Raw genomic sequence first — 7,952 nt, 5'->3', positions numbered from 1 at the left:
GGGGCCGCCCCGAGCCGGAAGGGGGAGGAAAAGCAACCAGCGGAGAATGCACCCATCCCCGCTGCGCCCTGCCCCCGGCGCGCAAGCCTATCCCCCACCCCCTTGCAAGATTTTATTTTCCCCAAAAAAATCGCTTTCCCGTGCAGAGCCCCTTCTTCCAGGCACCGGAGAGGATTTGCCCACAGTTTACTGTGCCTTAATTTTCTTTCTTTTCCGGCGCCCCTCGCCCCTTCACGCGCGCGCTCTCGCAGGCGCACACAGACACACAAACACACATGCCGGTGGCCACCTCCCTCCATCCCAAATGCAAACCCACTTCCTCTCGCCGGTTGCTGTAGTTAAGCTAAGTCAATGCCACATCAAACTAGGCTATGCTGAGAGAACTGGAAAGTGGATTTAGGGGACAATACTGCCCCAGCAGGAAGAAAGGCTAGATGACTTTTAATGGGGCTTTTCCATCTCCTGTTTGGCATTCTGTTGATTTAACAGTTTAAAGAGGAGAAGGATTTTGTAGCTCCTGCACTCCAACCCAAGCCCCTTGAGTCACGATTCTAAAAATTATGACAAGGTAAAAGGGCGTCATTTCCTTCCCCTCTCCCCAAGATGGACTCAAGTTCTAGGACTCAAGGGGTTTGTTTTATTTTTTTTCTGCAAAAATCCATGCCTTCCCCTTACTCTTTTTACAAATATTTATAGCAAATTAGATCACAAAAAGAAACCACCGTGCCCCTCAAAGAGGCCATAAGAAATGGTTAAACTCTCCTTAGGAAACTTGGAATCACATCTCCAAGACAGTTTATGTTTTCCTTTTCGCCAGACGCTGTCCATTTTTATTCAAACCCATTGTGTTTTCTTCCAAGAGTTCTCGCTTCCTCTTGCAAATTCGCCACTTGAGGTCAAAATCCTTTGTGAAATAAACATTTCCACAGCAACCTAAGTGATGTCACAAGCATCGGCTCCTGGTTGCAAAGGGGAAATCAAGTAGGAGAAAACAAAGTGCTACAAAGACAGCTCCTGTTTTCTTGCAAATAGCACCACTCCTTCCAGATATTTGGGAAACTGGACTCAATTTCTGGCTAAATATATGTTTTCTTTTTCTGAGATGGTCTTTAATTTGGGGAGGGTTTGTGTTTGGTTTTGGGGTTCCCCCCCCAGAGATATGTCAAATGGTCTTCAGGAAAATAGGTCATCATCTTCTCAGCTGGGTTTGTGAAGAATGGTGTTTCGGATCCATGGTCTCTAACCATGCTGGTTGCACTGGATTTTAATAAGGGACAAAAGAAATTTTTTTTTTCTTTCCTGAAAAGTAACATTTGGATCTAAAGACACTGAGAGATGAAATGTCACATGCTTACTTCAAACTCAGTGCTGACTGGCCCTGCTTCAAAAAGACAAATAGTTTTTTTTAAAAAAAAAAGTATTGGGCCCACAGAAATTCTGTTATCAAAATTAGTGCTGATCACACCAATATTTTAAAAAGAAGCGTCTACTCCGTGGCTCTTTCTGTTGTTTCCTGATGCCAGGGAACACCCGATAAACACAGGATAGACAGGAACCCAGAAGGACAGGTAGCCCTAATGCCTGGGGCTCCTTAAGCAGCCTATCTAAAGACAGTGTTTCTGAAGAGCATTGTAGACAGTTTACAGAGCACTTTTTGTGTGTAATAACCCCAGCTAACATACTGTTCCTGCCACCTCCTGCTGCTTGCAAGGGTTTCAGTTCAAGACTCCCTCATGCCCCTGACACTCCCCTGAAACAGGGTCATTATGAATCCACTTGATGATAGTGGGTTTGCCTTGAATGTTTTCTGTGTTTGTTGGATGCATGGATTTATCCGGTGAGACAATCCTGGGACCCTCAGCACTCTTTTGTCCATTTCACAAATGGCAAAGTAGACCATGAGATGCAGATTCAAGGTCACCAGGTGCAAAAGAGCCAGGAATTAAACACAAATGTGGCCCTACAGGCTGTCTGGGAGTTGGAATGGACTAGAGGGTCACGGTTTGGTGATCTTACTTACTTCTCTCATCCAGATTAAATGAAGGCCACTATTTAGGATCTGGTTACCCAATAAGCAAAATTGCTTGTACTTACTAGTCTACAACCTTGCTTGCTGAAAGCGAGGAGGACTTAAAGCACTTGTTGCAGAAGACTAAGAATGCAGCCTTTAGTACAGATGACATCTCAATGTCAGGAAATTCTTACCACTGGACTGATAGTCCGTGTCCTGATGCATGGAGAAGTGATTGAAACTGTCAACAGTTTCATCTTGCTTGGATCCACGACACTCTCGGTACCAGCAATCAGGAAATAAGGAGACACATTGCACTGTCATTAGTGGTCTTTCCAAATTATTGAGTAGTGATGTCAGTTTGAAGACTAAGGTGTGTCTGATTTAGGCCATAGTCTTTCCACTTACTAGCTATGCATCCGAGACCTGGACAATAGATTAAAGATGACAGAAAAAGAATTGAAGCCTTTGCACTGTGGTGTTGGAGAAAAGCACTGAACATCCCATGAACAGCCAAGAGAACGAAAGTAAGTCTTGAAGAGGGTGCAGGCGGAATGAGTGCTCTTTGGAGGCAAGGATGATGAGGCTTCACCTCACACTTTGGAAATGTTGTTAAGAAATGCTATTCCTGGAGAAAGGACATGATGTTGGGAGGAGTGGAGGGTCCGTGAAGGAGAGGAAGATCCTCAACCAGGTGGATTGACACAGTGACTGCTGCAAAGGGCTGTTGCATGTCAGGAAGTGTGAGGATGATAAAAGGTAAAACAGGGTTCAGGTCTTTTGTTCATAGGGTCGTGAAGAGTCATGCTTGACTTGACAGCAACGAACAGCAACAACAACTTACTCTATGTTTTTGCATCAGCAGTTCCACTTATGGAAATTGCTGGCATCTGTATCTCTCTCTCTCTCAACAGCACAGCACCTTTTTTCAAAATCAAAGCTTCTTCACAAATGCCCAATCCTGGGCAGGGCCAGAGTACTCAATAAGCATGCGTTTACTTGTGTCTACTTACTTGTCTTGTAAGGAGGAGTGGCGTTCACTTCCATAATAGCTTGCCTCCGGAAACCCTATGAACCTGGAGAGAGCATGAAAGGTGCCCAAGCATCCAGGACTCTCCTTCATAGAGTCACTATGAGTCGCCTGTGACTCGACGGCACTTAACAACAAACAACTTACTTGTCAGTGTGAACAGTTCCACTATTGTTCTTTACCACATCTTGTGACTCTATTCACTACAGAGTATTAAGGAAGTACATCTAAGCCCCAGCTTGCCTTGCTAATTAAATTATCTGATCCCAGCACCATCAGTGTTATTGGTGGGTATCACTGAGTCAACCTAAAATCATAACATCCCCATGTGACCGAGTTGAACTTCTTGGGGCGGGAGAGAAGGTGTTCTTGGCTATAACCTTTACAGAAGCAGACACCCAGGAACTAGTAGGTGGATTCGAGCACTTCACCACTGTGCCACCAGGGCCCCTGAAGTGCATTTAATGATCTGTTCTCTTATGATGACACAACTCCTTAAAATGGAATCTATGCTTCCAACACTCTGTGCCAAAGTCCTTGCCATCAAGTCAATTCCCACTCCCAGTCACTCTATGACCAGGTACCATGGACTCGTAGGATTTCCAAGGTTGTGATCATTACAGAAACAAACCATCATGTCCTCCCTCTAGAGAGGCTGGGCTTGAGCACTGGACCTCTCAGCAGCTGAGAGCTTACCCAGTGAACCACAGAACTCCTCTGCAACACGCTCATTGATTCAAATTGATGACAAGCAGTGTACCTTTGTGAAGTGACTTAGCTTAAAACCTAGTTACCTATTAATTAGCTCATGTCCCCTTCAGGAGCTGTTTTCATCACTTTTTTTTTATTGTGGAGTCAGCTATGACGCATAGTGACCCTGTGATCAGAATTATGCCCTTTCCTCGGATTTCCAACATTTCAACATCAAGGAAACAAAAGTCCTCACCCCTAGAACAACAGTCAACATTATGATAAATGGAGAAAGGATTGAAATTGCCAATGATTTCATCTTGGTTGGATCAACAATCAACATTCTTGGTACTAGCATTCAGGAAATCAGGAGACTTTTGAAAAAGGTCAAGGACTACAGCCTTCAATATGGATTGAAGCTCAGCATCAGGAAAATAAAGATTGTCACCACTGGGCCAATTGGCAGCATCATGATAAATGGAGAAGAGATTGAGATTGTTCACAGCTTTAGTTTGCTTGGCTCCACAATCAACACTCTTGGTACTAGAAGCCAGGAAATTAAAAGACAAATTGCATTGGGAAAGTCTGCTGTCAGAGACCTCTCCAAAGTACTGAAGAACAACAATGTCAATCTGGAGACTAAGGTGTGCCTGATCCAGGCCATAGTCTTTGCAATCACTTGCTATGCATCAGAAAGTTGGACAATGACTAGGGAAGATAGGAGGAGAATTGATGCCTTTGAGACGTGGTGCTGGAGAAGAGTATTGAATATACCATGGACTGCCAGGAGAACAAATAGGTTCATCCTAGAGAGAGTGAAGCCAGTCTGCTCCTTGGAGGCAAGGAGTCTGAAGCTTCGTTTGACATACTTTGGACATGTTGCAAGGTGGGACCGATCCTTGGAGAGAAACATCATACTTGGGAGGGTGGAGGGACAGCGCAAGAGAGGAAGATCCTTGATGAGATGTATTGATTCAGTGACTGGGGTAAAGGGGTAGGTGTGTCAGAGACAATAAGATTGACACAGGATAGAACAGGATTTAGCGCTGTTGTACATAGGGTCACTATGAGTCACAGGTGACTCAAGGGCACATAACAACAACAAAAACAATCCCGTCAGAAAGGGTCACCCTCTCTTTCTCTGAGGATATCCTCTACTTTTCCCAGCATGATGTCTTTTTCCAAGAACTGACCCCTCCTAACAAATGCCCAAAATAAGGGAGACAAGTTTCACCATCTTTGCTTGTAACAAGCACTTTGACTGCACTTCCTCCAAGGGCACAATCTTTTTCAAAAATTTTATTATTTCTGTTTTATGGCGAAGGAAACAAAGGCTCAGAGAAGACCCCTGACTCTCCCATCAACCCAATACCAGGAAGTGGCAGAGCTGGGCTTTAAACTACAGATTTCAGGCTCCTGGTCCCTCTGTCCCTAAAACCTTTCCCATCACCCAACACATAAGAAACAGCACTGCAAAGGTCCCCAGGGGGAGGGAGGGACAGGTGAAAAAGTCCCCTCCTGAGCAGCCACCAGGGGAACATTTGTATAAATGAAGTCTGGCCTCCAGCCATGGACACTTGGCTCCCCTCAAGTCTCCAGCTCCTTCTTTTTAAAACAAGGAAAACCCCAAAGAGGAGTACCTGGACAGCTTCTGATGAATGGCTTCCTTCTCTACCCAGCCTGCCCCTCTCCCGAGGAAGCCCCTTCCACGCTGCGAGGATTCTGCCTCCCTCGGTAGGTTTGCGCACCTGGCACTGGCACAGGTTACGTGGAGCTTTGTTTGCTGGTTCCCAACAACATCAAAACAAACCACCACTCCCCCACCCCCATCGGGGCCCAGAACAGATGGAGACGGCCTCTGGGGAAGCTCATTGAGAAAAGATCACCAGCCACCTCGCCAGCTCCTTGCTGTGCACCGTTCAGAAGCCTGGGGTGGGAAGTCCGAAGCAGAAGGCCTTTGGATCCCCAACTCGCTTGTGTTTGGTCCTCTCAACACCAACCCAACTCTCTCCAGCCTGGATTCCTCTATCATACTGCCAAGTCAGAACCTGCCACGCTGGAAATAGGTGATTTGTGGAATGCATCGCATCCCACAGCGAGGCAGTCTGTCTTTACGAGTAAACACTTCCTCCGAGAAAAGATTGTTTCTGGAGGGGTTTTTGCCTTCATTTCATTGTGGTGTTTGGAGGAGGCTGGGGTCTTTTTCCTTCTTTATAAAAGAGGTGCATTAACCTCCTCTCACCACCAGGGTGCCGTTTAGGGAACGGCTGACCAGCTCTGCAGATTCAGAGGCCAAATTGGTGTGGATGTGGAGGAAAACGATCCTTTGGGCTCAAATTACAGATGGGTAGCAGATGTAATGTACAGAGGAAGGGAATTTTATTCAGTCTCCTTCCTTTATTAAAGTCAAGTCTGTTAATTTGTCCTGTTTGTTTCCTTAAGACATCTGAATGCATAGGCCAAGTGTTAATTCCAGATAAAGTTTAAAACAGGCATGAATCCTACCTTAGAGAAGTTTACAATCTCAAGGAAAGTGTTTGGTCTACTGGGGGTTTTTTGTTGTTGTTTTCTTTTTGAGTGACTAATTTTACTTTGTTAAAAAAATATATTTATATTATGTCATCAAAATTATACCTGTCCACAGGAAAAAACAATTTAACACTTAACAGAGTAGGAAGGAAAGGATTACCAGAGAGAGAGAGACAATGTCTAAGCAGAGAGCAGGAAGACAAGGACAGGGAAATAGAAGTGGAAACAGAGGGGGAAAAGTAATGAAGGTAGAACATAGAACATGAACTTCAAAATAAATCTGATAATAATAACACCAAAACACACATTGAATGTTTCTAAAGTACAAGGCCTGGACCAAGCAGTTAGCAGTCTTTCTTATTTCCTATTCCTTCCCACAGACAATGACTGGATTGTTTATCCAGGAGGTTTTTGTAAAAAGAGTCATCTCTGAGTGGCACAAGCAACTAAAACCCTTAGCCAGACCACTGGAGATGAAAGTTAGAGGTTCAAGTCCACTCAGAGGCATCTTGGAAGAAAGGCCTGGTGATCTTCTGATCTACATTTAAAATCACAACCTCTGAAAAATCTTATGAAGCACGGTTCTGCTGTGGTCTCATGGGGTTGTGTGAGTCAGACTCAGACAGGAGCTAGCGATGTGGTTATTGCTGAGCCTCGCAGGCAGGGAGGGTAGAAGTGAGAGGAAGACATGAATGATTCTGTAGAGGCAACAAGTGAGCAGATCACAGCTTCTTACTGCCTAGAAACATCTAGATCACAGTCTCAGAGGTCCCCTGCTCGGTACTGGGAGGGCAGGATATGGATCCGCTAGCTCCTGAGATGAAGACTTCTGTGCCATGTCCAGTCTGGGGAAAGGGCTGACAAAGTGGGTGCTGACAGCCAGAGAAAGCTTCAAAGCAAAGTGGTACGATTAGAATTTGAGGCCCTGGACGTGGGAATGGTCAGGGCTCTAGAGCTATGGGTAGGGTGTCCACAGCAGCTGCCACACCGACACCAACTTATTTAATTTTACAAAAACCTTATGAAGTGGAGATGATTGCATTTCCAGCGCTTCCCAAGAGAACGCAGCCTAGGAGAGTGAGCAGTGGCATCTGTTGTTTGTACCCAGCCAGCACCACTTCCCTCTGCTGGTAACAGTCCCCCGATTTTCCTTGAAGAAACAGCGTCTTGCCTTCTCAGGGATCTGACCTAACTCCTTCCCTCCAGGGATGCACAAGTGACCCACACCTAGCAGAGGAAGCGCTCTAGCTTGGATTAGACTTCCGCTGAAGTCTTAGGGAAAGTGGCATGCTTTACACCAAGGAGGCGAAGCTGGGGGAATAGAAGTCTGGAGCAATTCCAGACCATCCTACTCCCACGATAATAAACGCAGCTTCTTGAGAATGACGCCAGCACGGAGGAAAGAGCCTGAGATGAAGGGCCAAGCACTGCTGACTTACATCTTTTGAGCAACTGGACCCAACCCAATCTGCATTTTGCAGATGCCTAAGCCAATAAATTCCTCTTTGCTTGTAAGCCAGTTTAAGCCTGATTCATAGAAGTTAAGCAACTTGGCCAAGACCACACATTGGATGAGTATGGAGGCAGGAGTCAAACCCAAGTAAACCAATTTCTATGTCACTCTGGAGGCCACGTTCTTACACGGCACGCTCTATGGTGGCAATGGGCCACTGGACTGAACTCAGGGCCATA

The sequence above is a fragment of the Elephantulus edwardii genome, unplaced genomic scaffold, assembly GCF_000299155.1.
Source record: "Elephantulus edwardii isolate Elephantulus edwardi_28Jun2011 unplaced genomic scaffold, EleEdw1.0 scaffold00251, whole genome shotgun sequence".
Lineage (NCBI taxonomy): Eukaryota > Metazoa > Chordata > Mammalia > Macroscelidea > Macroscelididae > Elephantulus > Elephantulus edwardii.
Note: the sequence above shows the minus strand (reverse complement) of the source record.